Source organism: Scyliorhinus canicula, chromosome 15 (genome assembly GCF_902713615.1).
Source record: "Scyliorhinus canicula chromosome 15, sScyCan1.1, whole genome shotgun sequence".
NCBI classification, from domain to species: Eukaryota; Metazoa; Chordata; class Chondrichthyes; order Carcharhiniformes; family Scyliorhinidae; genus Scyliorhinus; species Scyliorhinus canicula.
In genome coordinates, this window is record NC_052160.1 from 26,405,700 (window position 1) to 26,424,055 (window position 18,356).

Consider the following 18,356-nt stretch of genomic DNA (forward strand, 5'->3'; position numbering starts at 1 on the left):
CAATTAGTACAATACTTGCTCTATAAAGAAGCCTTGAATACCCAACTTTGAGAAAGAGAGCTCTTTTGAGACTGCTTAAAGAAAGAGACCTGACACCCTCTTAGAATAATGCAGAATTGGGTGACACAGTGGTTAGCACTGCTGCCTCACGGCACTGAAGTTCCAGTTCTATCCCGGCCCCAGGTCACTGTCCGTGTGGAGCTTGCACATTCTCTCAGTGTCTGTGTGGGTCTCACACCCACAACCCAAAGATGTGCAGGGTTTTTGCCCGATCCCATAACCCCGTAACCTAACGTGCACAACTTTGGACTGTGGAAGGAAACCAGAGCACTCGGAGGCGACCCACGCAGACAGTGGGAGAACTCCACACAGACAGTCACCCAAAGCCAGAATCGAACTCGGGCCCCTAGCGCTGTGAGGTAGCAGTGCTAACCAGTGCCCTAGAATGACTGCAGACCACTGGAAGATTTCAGTAGGTCGTGATGCATGTAAAACTGTAATACGTGGTGATGAACTATTGATTGATCTGATTTTGCTCTTTGCATTTACTGCCTATAGAGTTATAGAATGTTTACAGCACAGAAGGATGCCATTCCGCCCATCAAGTTTGTCTCAGTTCTCTGTTGGTGCATTTCACCTAATGTCACTTGCCGCCTTTTTTCCTTGGCCTTGCAAATTCTTTCTCTTCAGAAAATGACCCAATTTTCATTTCAAAGCCATGACTGAATCTGCCTCTACCATTTTGTCAGGCGGTGCATTCCATATACTAACCACTCGCTGCATTTGGGGACCAGTTTAGCTTACTTGGCTAGGGAGCTGGAGCATGATGCAGAGCAAGTCCAGCAACATGGGTTCAATTGACACCTCATTTTTACACCTGTTGCTGCCCCTGTCATGCTCTCCTGCAAATTTCATTGATCCAGGTTTGAGCCCCTCCGTCTTCCGTCTTGATGGCAGTGGTAAGGTGAGCTATGTGCCGGGCTATGAGGTTATAGATTGTGGTTGAATATAATTCTTCTGCTGTTGATGGTCCGCACACAGTACCTCGTGTGTGCCCTGTTTTGAGTTACTAGATCTGTTCCAAATCTATCCCTTCCGGCATGGTGATAGTGCCACACATGATGGAAGGTATTCTTCCTGTGAAGGTGGGACTTTTCCTCCACAAGGACTCTGCCTGCGGTGGTTACTCCTACCAATCCTATCATCAATCCTATCCTATCAATACTATCTGTGAAAAGTAGATTGGTGCATTGAGGTCAAAGTATGTCCTCCGAGACTCTGCTTGCATGGTCAGTAGTGATACTACCAAGCCACTCTGGGTGATGGATATTGAAGACTCCCACCCAAAGTACATTCTGTCCCTCAAACCACCTCAGTGATTTTCCCAATTTCCGTTCCAACGTGGAAGATTACTGTTTCATCAGCTGAGGAGGCCAATAGTTGGTAATCAGCAGGAGCTTTCACCACCATCCCCGAGTAGCACTTGAGCTGATTCCTGACTTCCTTTGGCACTATAAAGATTGTGGGAGACTGTCATTCATCGGATCTGGACCTTTGTTATCCCCACTATCTAAGTTGAGGAACTTGCTGTCTTTTGGGAAAATGGGGCATGAACTGGGCCCTGATACTGTTCTGACTGCTGCAGAACCAAAACAAAATGTCATCCTTGTACTCATTAGTTTGCCAATTTACCTGAAGAAAAATCTTAATTTAGTGAGCTCATTGTAGTGTGGCGCTTCCGCTCAGTATGTTGGTGCAGGATGAGGGATTGCTTTAATGGGTAACTTCTCTTTCCAGTATTTTTATTCTCCTGCTTTCCCAGAGGTTGACATGTCTTCAGGTTTGGTTCCACAGGTATTGACTGCCAATGCCCATTATTCACATGCCAATCCCAATGGTCAATACCATCACATTGTTCCAATGTATGTGATGGTGAGCTGTGACAATTCTGCTCTTATCCGACCCACATTGCCAATTGATAAATAATTTTGGTTTTTTTCCTTAAAAGATTCTTTCCCTTGAGATTTGATAGCTAATTGTTGAACGAGCTATATGGACCAACAAAGGTCTCAAATTTGAACATCAACCTGTGCTGAGTTATCTCACCTCAGCTTGGTGAATGTAAATATGCCACAACTGGCCTCAACTCCCCTGGACTATATGAATGGGGAGCGAATGTGACAATTCCTAATGCTGCTGGCTTTCTACCGATTCTTGCCATAATGTCTATCTGGATACTCATCATACAAGGATAGGAGCTGTGATACTGTCATGGGTGAATAACCTATTCATTCAGATGCATGAAGAATGATGTATTGGGATCTGGACCCAAGTGCCTACGAAATTGTATCCCAGTAAAGAGCTTGCAATTTCGAGGAGGTGGATAAATTGGTTTAAAAACCAAGTGTAATAATCTTTTTTGGTATATTGCATCTGCAATCCTTGATATGATTATTTGTAGGAATCATTTCTTGGTACAGAATATTATCAGTATTGAAGAATATGATGGGGGTGGGATCCTGATAAAAGCCCAGAATATTTATCCTGCAATAGTTCTTGCTACAGCACTGGAGATTGATGTGCTTGATCCTGTCTAAACCAATTTCTGCCAGATTAAGGAAGCTGCTGGATAAAAGCAGTCAGCTTTACCACAAGATGATGAATGATGATAATGATGATGTGTGAAATTGCCCTGGATTTTTCAGGCTGGTGGATCTCAAAACAACAAAGTACATTTGGAGAACTTGCCTGTGTACTGAACTGATGGAGCCAAGACAATGATGGCTCCAGAGGTTTGTTTCAAGCATTAACATCATTTGGCTGGGGGACAAAAGGAGGGAGAGAACTTTCTGCTCCTTCCCTCAGCCAGGAAATATGTGGTGACTGACCTCTTCATGGAAAGAAGTGGTCGCCATTTTATATAGAGCAAGATCCTGCAAGCAGCAATGAGGTAAGAATAAGCTTTATTTTTACTTGACGTTGAGCGAGGAACTTTGGCCAAGCACGTTGGGAGGAATTCCCTGCTCTTCAAAGAGTGGCATGGGATCAGAATTCTCCCTGTGTCTGCATAGGTCTCGTCCCCACAACTCAAAAATGTGCAGGATAGGTGAATTGGCCACACTAAATTGCTCCACGCAGACACTGGGAGAAAGTGCAAACTCCACATGGACAGGATCAAACCCAGGTCCTCAGTACTGAGTACTAACCACTGCGCCACCGTGCCGTCCCAATAATGTCATGAGAAGTTGAACTGCTTACTAACATTTAGTAACATTGACAAAGGGTCATCTGGATTCGATATGTTAGCTCTTTTCTCTCCCAGCAGATGCTGCTAGACCTGCTGAGATTTTCCACCATTTTCTCTTTTACTAACATTTAATATCTAGGGTTCACAGGTGCTTGAACCTTTGGATGGGGTGACAGAGGACTGATTGAAAACTTCAGATACTGACTTTGTGAAAGAGGGAAAGATAGCATTGTTTGACCAAAAAGTGAAAAGATTCCAGTGTTTAAGGTCTGAAATAGACTTCCTGAAAACACAGTGGAGGTAAGTTCAGTCAAAACATTGAAAAGAGAATTAGATTGTTATTTAAAAGTCAGGCTTTAATTAACTAGAACACAGCCTGGCGATCGTCTACAGTGGAAAGGGACGATCGTCAGGCTTCTGAGCATTTATACCTCGTTGATAGAGGCGTGGTTAACTCAGCCTCTCGGCCAATCGGTCGAGAGACACATGACCGACCAGGGCCAATGGTAAGCCGACGTTCTGGCCCAATGGCAGACGAGTATGCAGATCATATCATCACAAGTGTTTAAGGTCTGAAATAGACTTCCTGAAAACACAGTGGAGGTAAGTTCAGTCAAAACATTGAAAAGAGAATTAGATTGTTATTTAAAAAGGAAGATTGTGCATGATTTCAGGGAGAAGGTGGAAGAATGGCACAAGGTAAATTGCTGATTTGAAGAGCTGGTGCAGATGGGCCCAATGATTTCCTTTTGTATTGTAACAATTCTGTGAACAGTTACAAAATAAACTGCAGTATTGGGATATAATATCTACTGATGCAACAGTTCGGTCATGCCTGGGATTGTAATGTCAAGAAGAACCTCTGCTCCATCCTGAGTGGCACATTTCCAAATATTTGTTCCTTGTGTCCATTTCATCTTATTCCATTTTGTTGGATTGCTGTCTTTTAGAAACCAGAGGCAGGCTTGGAACATAGAATCATGGAATTTACAGTGCAGAAGGAGGCTATTCGGCCCATCGAGTCTGCACTGGCTCTTGGAAAGAGCACCCTACTCAAGTCCCGCCTCCACCCTATCCACCTAACCCAGTAACCCCACCTAACCTTTTTGGACACTTAAGGGCAAGTTAGCATGGCCAATCCACCTAACCTGCACGTCTTTGGACTGTGGGAGGAAACCAGAGGAAACCACGCACACACTGAGCGAACAAGCAGACTTAACACAGACAGTGACCCAAGCCAGGAATCGAACCTGGGACCCTGGAGCTGTGAAGCAGCTGTACTAACCACTGTGCTATCATGCTGCAGGAAAAACACAATTTGAAAAATTACCAATTTAAAATGCCACAGCATGCTCGAGCAAAGCTGGCAAATTTAAGAATAAAGCTCACAATCTCCCTCAAACCACACAGTTAACAGATTTTAAACATTATTGATTGAAAGGGCTGGTTAGCAGGGAGAAAGGCTGTATCACCAGCTGATGTGAAACTTCTACAATAACAGCACAGCTCACCCATTATTTGGACAACGGGATAAAGATAGATTAAGAGTAAAAGGTTTAGATTAGGGAAAGGCCAATTTTTTTAAGCTGAGTAGTAATTTGGCAAAAGTGTTCTGGAAACAACTACTTGAAGGTAAATCAGTCTCCAAGCAGAGGAGATGGGGAGAGCTCAGAATAAACATGTTCCCACGAAGAAAAAGGGTCAGACCTCCAAATCTAGACACTGGATGTCAGAATAGGATAAGGCAGGAAAAGAGAAGTTTATGTCAGACACTTAATAGCTCAATTCTGCAAAAGCCTAGAGAAGTCAGAAAATGCAGGAATTAAATTAAAAAGGGACTCAAGAAAGCAAACAGAAGACATGAAAAAAGTTAGCAGAAAAAAATCAAGAGAAACCCAAAGGTGTAGGCTGCGATTCTATGTGGCCGGCAGCTCCAGGAGTGATTCCCGATGACCCATTAAACCGGTGCCAAACCGGATTCTCGCCAGGTGCCAAACCCTTTGCAAGACTCCCGGCCCACTGCGTGGCACAGCACTCAGACAGAGCCCCCAGCCTTTCAGGGAGCACTTTGGAACAAAGAAACAGCTTCTTTAACAGAATTGTGGTTAGAAACATCTGCTAAAATGAGGAAGCGCTTCAGAGTTAATGATCATGAAGTTATAAAAGAAATGCGAATCGCCCCCTGTGAAATAGCCTGTGCCTATAAATCAAGAGGCTTTTAAAAGGAAATGGATCGTGAAATTGAATGTAAACAATGCAATTCAAAGCTTCAGGGTTCTCAGCATGCCCAGAGGTTTGAAAAAGTTAAGGGGGAATGAAACTGACTGTGAAAAAAGCACTTCAAAGGTTTCCAACACATCACCTTCATTTAACAGATCTTTGAACTTGACCTGCTGGGAGAGACATCAAAAGGGTTTCAAGGCTACGGCGGGAAGACATTCACCGTCATCTGACAGTGCATGAACTTGACATTCTCGGAGAGGCATCGAATAGTTTCAAGGCTAAAGAGAACATAGAACATACAGTGCAGAAGGAGGCCATTCGGCCTATCGAGTCTGCACCGGCCCACTTAAGGCCTCACTTCCACCTTATCCCCATAGCCCAATAACCCCATCTAACCTTTTTTGGACACTAAGGGCAATTTAGCATGGCCAATCCACCTAACCTGCTCGTCTTTGGATTGTGGGAGGAAACCAGAGCACCCGGAGGAAACCCACGCAGACACGGGGAGAACGTGCAGACTCCGCGCAGACAGTGACCCAGTGGGGAATTGAACCTGGGACCCTGGCGCTGTGAAGACACAGTGCTAGCCACTTGTGCTGCCCACAGAAAGAGGGAAGACTTTGACCTTCATCTGACAGATCCCTGAATTTGACATGTTGGGAGAGACATCAAAGAGTTCAAATACATTGGGAGAAGACATTTAAAAAAAAAAAAAAATTTAGAATACCCAATTATTTTTTCCAATTAAGGGGCAATTTGGCGTGGCCAATCCACCTAACTTGCAAATCTTTGGATTGTGGGGGTGAAACCCACGCAGACACGGGGAGAATGTGCAAACTCCCTGGGTTACAGACAGTGACCCAGGGCCGGGAATCGAACCCGGGTCCTCAGCGCCGTAGGCAGCAATGCTAACCACTGTGCCACCGTGCTGCCCTGAGAAGACATTTAACTACAACTTGACATGCTGACAGAATGATTTTCAAAGCTACAGAGGGAAGACATGCCACACGACCCCAATTCCAGGCAAGATGCCCGACCTGAGCCACTCCAGCTCAACCCAAGTCACCATGACCCCCACCTCCCCTGAAGGACCCCCCTCAGCACCTTGGAAGTAAGAGTAGAGAGGGGACTTGCCTCTTGCTCCCACTCTGTGGGTGTGTATGGGTGGGGGAGGCAGCGGAGTCTGCAGTGTTACTTTGAAATCGGGGTACCCTTTAAAAATGGGACCCCAATCTCTGAGGCTTGGGACCTGACAGCGTGTTTGGGCCTTCTCAAGGCCAGTGCAAAATTCGTCCCTACTCAGAAAAGCTTCAAAGTGCCATTGTATCCCACCTCAGCAGCATTGCCAGCGGAAACACACTGGTTTTCCAGCTGGCAGCAGCATTTAGAACGGATTCGAGAGAACGTGGCCATTAATTTAAGAGGTTCTTAATGACTTTGTTTATGTTTTCACAAAAGAGGGAAACGTTGCCACTAAGGAATAGGAGTGTGAAATTTTCATTAAACATAATGAAAGAGGAATATTAAGGGCATTAGCATATTTGAAAGTGGATAAATCAACAGGCCTGCATGACATGTATACCATGCTGCTAAGCAATGCAAAGAAGGAAATAAGGAAGGCTCTGACCTTCATTTTCCAATCTCTGTGGCTATAGTGTTATGGGCCAGTGTTTAGAGAACTCCAAAGTGTATCATGGAGTTCACCTGACCCACAACTTTTAATAAATTGTGGTATGGGGAGCACACGGCCCACTCTACAGGTGTGGTACAGCAGAAATGGAAAAGTATTTTTTAAAGCAAAACAATGTTTATTCTATGAACTTAAGTTAACCTTTTTAAAACATGCAGTGAGCATCTTGGCAACCATTAATTCAAATACAACCACCAACGAATACAACACTAAGTAATCCTTTAAGATTTCCTTTTAACATCCATAAGATTTAAAACACCTTTTACCAGAAGCACATCAGGTTAAAGTCACTACTATTATTAGTTTTAAATCACCAGGATCGATTTAGTCTTTAGGTTACAGAGAGAGACTCTAATACACCTTCTGGCTGTGGCTGCAGCTATCCAGCTATGAAAACGAAACTACAGCAAACCACCTAAAACGAAAGTAAAAAGCTGACACAGCCCAGCTCCACCCACTCTCTGACATCACTGCAGTAATAAACACCCATTTCTTAAAGGTACTCTCACTACAGATATTTATATACACACACATTTATAAACACCCATTTCTTCAAGGTATTCTCACGTGACAATAGATATGTTGTTTAAAAACGGAAAGAAGAAATACATTGAGAAATTATAGGCCAGTCAGCCTAACCCGTGCGTCAGTAAAGTATTGGAAGAATTCTGAAGGTGAATATGAATTGTCATTTAGAAAGGCACATAACAGCATGGGTCAATGGGAATTGAGCATTTGTATTAATTCAAGGGATGTGCGCTTTGCTGGCTAGACCAGCATTTATTGTCCATCCCTAATTGCCTTTGAGAAGGTGGTGGTGAGCCGCTGCCTTGAATTGCTGCAGTCCATATAGTAGTACACCCACAGTGCTGTTAGGGAGGAAATTCTAGGATTTTGACAGTGAAGGAACAGCGATATATTTCCAAGTCAGGATGGTGAGTGGCTTGGTGGTGAACTTCCAGGTGGTGATGTTCCCATGTACTTGCTACCCTTGTCCTTCTAGAAGGTCATGATCACGGGTTTGGAGGGTGCTGTCTAAGGGCGGCACGGTAGCACAGTGGTTATCACTGTTGCTTCACAGCTCCAGGGTCCCAGGTTCGATTCCCGGCATGGGTCACTGTCTGCACGGAGTCTGCCATGGTGGAATTTGAATTTGGGTCCCCAGAGCATTTTGCTGGGTCTCTGGATTACTAGTCCAGGAACAATACAATTATGCCGCCTCCCCAATTTGACGCAGTCAAATATATTTTACCAAGGCTTTTGACAATGTCCCACATGAAAAACTGATCAAGAATGTAAGAGTCCACGGGATTAAAGGGCTGGTGGTAAATTGGATCCAAAGCTGGCTCAGTGGCAAGAAGTAAATGGTAAATGGGTGTTTTTGTGACTTGAAAGGAAGCTTTCTGTGGGGCTCTGCAGGATTTAGTATTCTGGATCCCTTGCTTTTCATGGTATATATAAATGATTTAAATGTTGGGGACGTGAATCAAAAATTTGCAGGTGATACAAACATTAGTCACATGGTTGAGGGTGACGAAGTAAGCTGTAATCTGCAGGAAGGACTGCCTGAATGAGCAGAAAAGTGGCAAACGGAATTCTGTCTCCAGGAATGTGCAGGAATACATTTGGGGAGGCTGAACATGGTAAGGGAATCAACAATAAATGGTAGGATACTGAGAACTGTAAAGGAATAGTAGAAATTTGAAGTGCATGCTGTTGTTCCCTTAAGGTAGCAGGGCAGACAGACAAAGTGGTTGATATAGCATACAGGACAGTTTCCTTTATTAGCTGAGGAAAGAATATAAGAGAATGGAGGTTAAGCCAAAAGTGGATAAAACACTCGTTAGGCCACAGCTAGGTCACACGAGGGGAGAGTGTACCAAGTAGATCTGCGAGGATATTGCCAGGAATTAAGAATTTTAACAATGAGGAAGGTTTTGATTGGCTGGAGTTGTTTTTTTTGGATTAGAGGAGGTTGAAGAGAGATTTAATTGAGGTATTAAAATCACGAGGGGCCTATATAGAGTGCACAGGAAGGACCATAGCAAAGAGGTCACTAACCCTGGGGGCATGGCGTAGATCTAAATGGGGAAGGATTAGAGGGGAGTTGAATAATTTGTTTTCACCGAAAAGGTGGGTAGAGGTCTGGAATTCACTGCCTGAAGTGAGGCAGGATTCCTCATTGCATTAAAAAAGTACTTGGTTATGCCCTTGAGATGCTGTATCCGACAGGGCTATGGGTCATGAGCTGGAAAGTGGGCATAGACTAGAACGCTCTTTTTCAGCTGGCACAGACACAATGGGCTGAAGGCTCCCTCCTGTGCAACATTTCTTTAATGTTTCTATTGTAGCTGGGAAACTGGCAAATTAGAAAAGGAGATTGGAGTAAAATAATGTGGGGGAGGGGGTGCGGGTAGAAGAGAAGGATTGTTCCTTCACACATAATATTGTGAAAAATTCTCTATTGGGGTCCATTTTAGAAGCTTTAAAAGTTATTTTCTGGCCTTTATTAGGAGGAAATTTAACGTGTGGTGTGAAGGAAATGGTGACTGTCAGAATGCTTGCTTTACTTTTATTTTATGTACCAGTGAAAATCCTCCAATTGCTTATGGTTATAGTGAGGAATTGTAAAGGTCAGGATTAAAAGATGACGTCTCTGATTATGTAAGCGCTATGTTGATAGGATTATTTTTTTGACCTCTCTATCTGTACTTAATGAATGATGATCCTGCTTTCTGACAGATCCACACTCGCTGGCCTCCAGCATTTACACATGTCTGTAGCTGCCTAATGCAAAACAGAATGATCACGTCATGCATTTCCCAATTATTCTCCCCCCCCCCCCCCCCCCCCCCCCCACACACACACATACCCCCAAGAACAATTTTCTTGCAATTGTTTTTATGAAATTTGTCAAACCGTGGATAAAAATATACTGTTTATTTGCATAAATGATTTTGCTTCTTTAGTGATGGGTTGTTATTACAATTGGATGCTTTAAAAATGCTTTCCAAATGATCAGACACTGATCTTTTCCTCTGTGTGCTGAGCCAACCCCTTGAGATTCAGTGGGCAATTACTGCCCTTTGGGACCATGCAACCAAGGAAAAGTCTAATCATATAATTAATTACTGGTTATTTAAATAGTGACCTGATGCAAAATCTCCAACATGTTACTGTAGTGCATTCTAAACTTAGTTACATAATAAGTAAGGCTGCTGTTTGCAGCATTGTGTGGAAATAAGTCAATGAGAACGGTAAAGAGTTAAAATCTCTGTGGGTCTGTCCTTCCTTTCCTTGTAAAAAGTATGTCTCCTGGTGACAACTAAATATTATATGTGACGGTGGCTTTGCAGCATCCGGTGTTTATCATCCCAGTCTAAGGAGCAAGAAACAAAATGTCTAATTTTTGGTAATGTTAAATTAGACTTTCCTGATGTGATTACTCCATTATATGTTTTTCTTTTAAGATTCTTTGCATAAAGGAAGTTGCCATAAATGTACTGTTAGGAACCTTGAAATTCCAGAATGTCTGATTTTGTTGGGAGTATTGTTGCAGTGAGAGATCAGAGAGCTGGCACAGGCTTGAGGGGCTGAATTATCTCCTTCTGTGCTGTATCATTATGACTATGATCATGCTGAAGAGAGGGTTCCATTGTTTTCTGTATGGGTACTGGAGCATTTATTTTGCCAGTCTGCTGTCAGAAAGGTGAAATAGCCACTCCAGCAAAGCTGTGTAAAACTTGTGTTCTATCTCAGCATCTGCACAGACTTGTTATCAGTTTGTGCATCGCTGCACAGCTGGTCAGTTAGCCTCGATAAAAATGGCAATACAATATTCAGAGTGGAGTAATGATGTGCAAAAGAAAATCTCCCGTCTCCGGGCCTTTGCCTATCTGCTCCAGGTAATCCATTGAAAGCTCACAGTAATATTTCTGCATCGAAATGTCAAATTAAATTCCAGTTTTGTGTTGTTCCAGCAGCAGTTCCACATTAAATATTCTGTGGAAATAAACATTTCCCTCCTTGCAGATGGAAAATCAATTTTGAAGACGTCAGGTGAAAGATGAATGCGTATGTTTTTAAAAGCTCCAATGGATCCTGTGCTTCTCGGTGATGGCCGTCTTTACATTGTAGCCCAATACAATGGCGACCATATTGCAGATTTAATGAAGTCTTCAACCCTTTGGTTTTGTTCATTACGTGTGAGTTCTGACTCACAGTCTGCCTGCTCCCCTTCTCCAGTGCACCTTCTCAATCCCACCTCTGGATATAGGCCACTTCATTCTAAACAGCAGCCTCAAACAAACAACCCCAAATATCTGCTTTGCTGTGAGGTAAGGCCAGAATACTTTGCGCTCTCGCATGCAGAGTTTAGTTAGTGATGACTGATTTGGAGGCTGCAATTATTATTTCATGTTTCAGTAAGTTGCAACCTTGTTTTAATTTACTTTTCTTTGCTAGTTTTCACCCTGTCTCTTCTAAGATTCCAATTTCTTGTTATGGATTTTTTAAAGGGAGGGCATTACCTGGGGTGGGCAGAGAGATGTCAGGGTTCAATAGTGCAAACTATTACATTTTGGAAGTAAAATAAGAATATTCTAATCTACACAAAGGATAGGTAAAGTAAATATACCTTCAGTGGTACGATTTTAAGTGGAGTAGAAAATAACAGGGATCCTGGGGTGTAGATAACCATAATAGTTGATCAATCCATAAAAACACAACCAGTGGCATTGGTTTTGCACATAGAGGCTTAAAATTCTCAAAGAAGGAGGAATGTTGAATTTGATCAAATCTTTTATAAGCAGCAGCTGTATTCTTTAGACATCGTATTATAGGAAAGATGTAAAAATAAATGGAAAATATACCACATACATCAGTTGGATCCTGCTGGGGGCTACAGTCATAAAAGGATTTGGGAGATTGAAATTTTCTTTCCCATGAGACCTGACACCGGTCTTTAAGATTTTAAAGGGTTATGATAAAGTTAATAGTGATTGTTTTAATTGGTTAACAATGTTGTTATGTAATTTGGAATAACACAAGCTGCCACTTGATGCAGTTTTGAGTAAAAGATGCTCCAGACTTTGAAGTGAGTTCAATGTGTTTTATTGAACTATTAGCACAGTTCTCAATGAGTTTGACTCTCTGCTAATCTAAATGTAGTAACGCAGTCTAACTGAATCAGCCTTGCTCTAAGCCACGTGCTGGGGTGTGATGCTGAGGATACACCCTGTCTCACTCTGGAGATGTTGGTCTGTGGAAAGGGGCGTGAGTGCCTCATCCCTTTTATAGTGAGATACCACCCCTGAGTGTCCTGACTGCTCATTGGTCATGTCCTATTCTATGTGTTCATTAGCTGCATGTTTGCATATCATGACAGACAAGACTGCAACAAGAAGAAACAAATTTAAGAAAGGAGAAAGGTAGAACAAATGTCCTTAAGCAGCAACAAAAACTGAAAATGCTGGACAATCCCAGCAGGTGTGACAGCATCTGTGGGATGAGAAGGGAACTAACGTTTCGAGTCTGGATGACTCTTCGTCAAAGCTGGAGAGAACTGGAAATGTGGTCAGATTTATTTTCTGTTTTTGTTTCAGATTCCAGCATTCGCAGTAGTTTGTTTTTGTCCTTAAGCAGCAATTGGTTAGAACTTGGAATAATCTACCACAATTCACCACTGAAATGGAGTCTGTAAATTCTTTAAAGAGGAAATAATACAGTTGTTTCTTTAAAAGCTTTGGAAGGTGGGGTTGGGGTGCAGTGACAAGCAGGAAAATGGGATTATACTATGTGGCTCGAATGGGGGAAAGCAGACTGAGGGGAAATCCATCACTCAAGAAAGGCCTTGCATGGATTCCTCTTGGAAAGAAGTGGCTTCAAATGGTTTCATGAACATAGAGACTATATGTGTCCCAATTACCAATATGTTTACTTTACGCACCAAGCTGAAATTTCTTCAGGCATTACTCAAAATATGAAATTCAAGCTCCCAAGTTCTGTGACCTGCCACCTCTCCTATTGTAACCAATGACAGTTCTCAGCACGATATGTAAAATCTTTACAGAGAAAGACTGATTTGTTTTCAGTAGGGGAGGAAAAATGAATCGCTGGTACAGATCATGACACTGGTCCTGAGGAGCTTAATAAAGATGGCGGGGGGGCGGCACGGTGATGTAATGGTTAGCACTGCTGCCTATGGCACTGAGGACCCGGGTCTGATCCCGGCCCTGGGTCACATCTGTGTGGAGTTTGCACGTTCTCCCCATGTCTGCGTGGGTTTCACCCCCATAACCCAAAGATGTGCAGGGTAGGTGGATTGGCCATGCTAAATTGCCCCTTAATTGAAAAAACAATTGGATGTTTAAAATTTGTATTAAAAAAATAAGGATAGCAGGATGCCGAGATTCCAAGGCTGCACAGTTTCCTAACTGCTTTTTGGTATTTCAGTAATGGACTGCATTTTGCTTCCCTAAGCATTTTCTCCCTAACCTCCTTCTTCCCTTCCCATTGATCCGTGACTCATTTTCCCAGATTTAAAAAAGATGCAGTTTTGTTATAAACCCTTTGAAGGTATATTATTACAAATCCCCTCCCCCCTATTTTACAGCAGGAGCTTTGGAATAAGGAAAGGGGATGCCTGTCACGTTATTCTGCTTTTTATGCTTGTTGGACATTTCATATTGTCCCCATTTTTGCCCCACTTCACCTCTTAAAATAAAAACAAGGTGCCACGTTCTCATAGCTGTTAATTAAGTCGACATCAGTACTGTGGTTTTATGGTTCAGAGAAATGTCTGCCATTCTCCAGATTGACCAAAATTAATTGCATGAGTGAAATTTATTATTAAAACTGGTTACTTAAGCTATGGAGGAATCAATTTGAATATAAACATATGAATAGAAGAGCATTGTCTTGCTTGACCTCACCGAGGTGGAAGTTTCCTTTCTTTGATTGTTTTGTTTGTCCTTGGGATCTGGGTGCTGGTAACAAGGCCACCTTTTATTGCCTATCCCTGTTTGCCCTGAGAGGTGATGGTGAGTCTTTTCCTTGAACTGTTGCATTCCTGGTGGGTGTTTCACAATAGAGAATTCCGGGATTGTGATCCGACGATGTGAAATGGATGACGTCATAGGCGGGATTCTCCGGCCGCGTTCGCCCAGCAACCGGAGAATCCCACCCGAGGTCAATGCAGTTCTCCATTGTATGCGGCTGGCCTGTGAAGTTCTTGTGGCGAATCCAGACCCAAGTCTCCAAATCAGGATGGTGGGTGACTTGGCAATGATGAACTTCTAATGGCGTTGTCGATGTTGTATTGTGTACGAGAAGTAATGGAGCTGAGATGCTTACAATAAGTTTGGAGCGTTTATTGCTCATCCCTGTTTGCCCTGAGAGATGGTGGTGGGTCTTCTCCTTGAATTGTCGCATTCTCGGTGGTGTTGCATGTTGGAGAATTCCAGGATTGTGATCCAACAACATGAAACAGATGACAGCATGTCTCTCAATCAGGATGGTGTGTGACTTAGCAACGATGATGTTCTCATGATATTGCTGCTGTATTTTGTAGACGTCATGGAGCTGAAATGGGACTGTGATTGCAGACACAGCTGAAATGGGACTGTGATTGCAGACACAGCTGAAATGGGACTGTGATTGCAGATACAGCTGAAATGGGACTGTGATTGCAGACACAGCTGAAATGGGACTGTGATTACAGACACAGCTGAAATGGGACTGTGATTACAGACACAACTGAAATGGGACTGTGATTGCAGACACAGCTGAAATGGGACTGTGATTACAGACACAGCTGAAATGGGACTGTGATTGCAGACACAGAGCTGAAATTGGACTGTGATTGCAGACACAGCTGAAATGGGACTGTGATTGCAGACACAGAGCTGAAATGGGACTGTGATTGCACGCACAGCTGAAATTGGACTGTGATTGCAGACACAGAGCTGAAATGGGACTGTGATTGCAGACACAGCTGAAATGGGACTGTGATTGCAGCCATAGCTGAAATTGGACTGTGATTGCAGGCACAGAGCTGAGATTGGACTGTGATTGCAGACACAGCTGAAATGGGACTGTGATTGCAGACACAGCTGAAATGGGACTGAGATTGCAGACACATCTAAAATGGGACTGTGATTGCAGGCACAGAGCTGACATGGGACTGTGATTACAGACACAGCTGAAATCGGACTGTGATTGCAGACACAGCTGAAATGGGACTGTGATTACAGACACAGCTGAAATTGGACTGATTGCAGACACAGCTGAAATTGGACTGTGATTGCAAACACAGCTGAAATTGGACTGTGATTGCAGACGCAGCTGAAATTGGACTGTGATTGCAGGCACAGAGCTAAAATTGGACTGTGATTGCAGACACAGCTGAAATGGGACTGTGATTACAGACACAGCTGAAATGGGACTGTGATTGCAGGCGCAGCTGAAATGGGACTGTGATTGTAGACACAGCTGAAATGGGACTGTGATTGCAGACATAGCTGAAATGGGACTGTGATTGCAGACATAGCTGAAATGGGACTGTGATTGCAGGCGCAGAGCTGAAATGGGACTGTGATTGCAGACATAGCTGAAATGGGACTGTGATTGCAGACACAGAGCTGAAATGGGACTGTGATTGCAGACATAGCTGAAATGGGACTGTGATTGCAGACACAGAGCTGAAATGGGACTGTGATTGCAGACATAGCTGAAATGGGACTGTGATTGCAGACACAGAGCTGAAATGGGACTGTGATTGCAGACACAGCTGAAATGGGACTGTGATTGCAGACACAGCTGAAATGGGACTGTGATTGCAGACACAGAGCTGAAATGGGACTGTGATTGCAGACATAGCTGAAATGGGACTGTGATTGCAGACACAGAGCTGAAATGGGACTGTGATTGCAGACACAGCTGAAATGGGACTGTGATTGCAGACACAGCTGAAATTGGACTGATTGCAGACACAGCTGAAATTGGACTTTGCACACACACAGCTGAAATGGGACTGTGATTGCAGACACAGCTGAAATTGGACTGTGATTGCAGACACAGCTGAAATTGGACTTTGCACACACACAGCTGAAATGGGACTGTGATTGCAGACACAAAGAAACATTGTTTACTCTTAACTGCACAGTAACTTCATTGAAGCCTACTTGTGACAATAAGTGATTATTATTATTGTCATGAGCCACAGATTTTATAGGGATGAGCAGCAAACGCTTGCCTTGCCAAAAAGGTTCACATCCCATGAATCAATTTAGGAAACAGCAACATTAAATAACTTTTTTGTATAGGTCGTTGAAAGAGGAATGTTGGCAACTAAGAGAGGACCCTTACTGTTCACATAGTGCATTGGGATCTTTTCCATCCATCTGAACATTTTACGATTGGGTGGGTGAAGGATTCAGTTTATCATTTGATGTGAAAGGTGGCACCATTGTTAGTGCTGCATTCGGTTCTGCTTTGAGGTGTCTATGTTATTCCATACATCCTGGATAAGGCTTGAATCCATAATCTGAATGATTTTCATGTAAAGCAAATTGTTGGGTGAGATCACCAGGGGCGTATGAGTGGCAGATTGTGATGGGGCTCACTCTGATGAGCATTTCCCAACAGCAAGATTGAAGATGAAATTACTGCAGTCAATTCACCTCCAGGTTCCCCCACTTGACATCTTATAGACGCACTGACTACTATCAGGTAATTGTAATTTTTCAGTCTTAAATGTACTGATTTTTAATTGAAGTCAGTATTATCTCTCGACTAGAAACTATCTGTGAAATTGATCTTAAACATCAATCAGATCCTCATGGATACGATCAGGGACAAGTACCATGGCACCATCTCTACCACTACTCCGGTTAAGCTCTGGACCTGTAAGATGACACAGTGTATGACGTCCACTCTCATATGACACCAACCAAAAAGTTTACATGGAAATGGTACACACTAAATGGTGTCAGACTGTGGAAATGTGAATCAGAGGTTAGATTGCAGATGTGTGCACTAAGGTTGATTTATGCTAATAGACATTGGAAAGATATTTTGGGGTGTGGTTGGTTGGAGAAGAGGAAAGATGAGGGCAAAGAAAAACAGCAGAGCACAAGCATTAATTACACAGTACAACAATTATGGAGGACAGATGAAGTTAGCAGAGCTGAGACTCTCCATGATAGTTCCCTGAGGATTCTCGCTCTAGCATCAGCTAGGCTATAACCCTCCAACTGTATGTTAACCTCTCATGAATTAGTTTTTCAAACTGAGCATGAGCTCGCACCCACATTCCACATGTGAATGATTGGATTGGATTTATTTATTGTCACGGACAGTGAAAAGTATTTTCTGCGAGCAGCTCAACAGATCATTAAGTACATGAAAAAAAAATAAAGGAAAATACATAACAGGGCAACACAAGGTAGACAATGTAACTACATAAACACTGGCATCGGGTGAAGCATACAGGGGTGTAGTATTGGTCAGTTCATAAGAGGGTAATTTAGAAGTCTGGTAACAACGGGTAAGAAACTGTTTTTGAGTCTGTTCGTGCGTGTTCTCAGACTTTTGTATCTCCTGCCCGATGGAAGAAGTTGGAAGAATGAGTAAGCCGAGTGGGAGGGGTCGTTGATTATGCTGCCCGCTTTCCCCAGGCAGCGGGAGGATGGAGCTAATGGATGGGCGGCAGGTTCATGTGATCGACTGGGCTGTGTTCACGACTCATCAGCATTTTCTCTGCAGGCCAACAGTTAACTTCTTGCTCACCTTCTCCCTGTTCACAAAGCTACACGAGATCAAAAGCAGGTATTCCCATTCGGTCTGCAATATCTCCCTCTACCCTCCTCACCATGACAATGGGAAATATACTGGTCCTCCATCTAAATAGAAATGTTAATCTGCTGCCACTGCTTTACATGCAACAAAGAGCCAAGTTGTGGCACAGGTATGTTTGACTCCATATCAATACACTGTCCTGGGTTTTTGGAGACGTAAACTGGGATTTTTCACTCCTGTGCACGGCAGGCATCATGGTAGATGGGAATGGGAAATATTCCTAGTGCACGAAAAGCAGTTTTGTGCTGTCATAAAACCAGTTTGCGATAATACCATCAAGTCTCCAATAGTGGGGTGCTTTTCCCACCGCACAACTTCGCGTTCAAGATTGAGAGGATC

General features: G+C 43.2%; 1 protein-coding gene across 9 annotated transcripts in view; it reads left to right on the forward strand.

Moving 5' to 3' along the window:
• capn15 (calpain 15) overlaps positions 1-18,356 on the forward strand; it is a 378,220-nt gene that overhangs the window by 154,702 nt on the left and 205,162 nt on the right. Inside the window, exons 1-2 of one of the 9 annotated variants that reach the window (XM_038821118.1) lie at positions 10,873-11,065; positions 11,193-11,497. The exons of the other annotated variants lie outside the window; for them this stretch is intronic. The gene's annotated coding sequence lies outside the window, so the exon portion shown is untranslated. Of the gene's footprint in view, positions 1-10,872; positions 11,066-11,192; positions 11,498-18,356 lie in introns of those variants that run through there. 9 annotated transcript variants of the gene reach the window in all.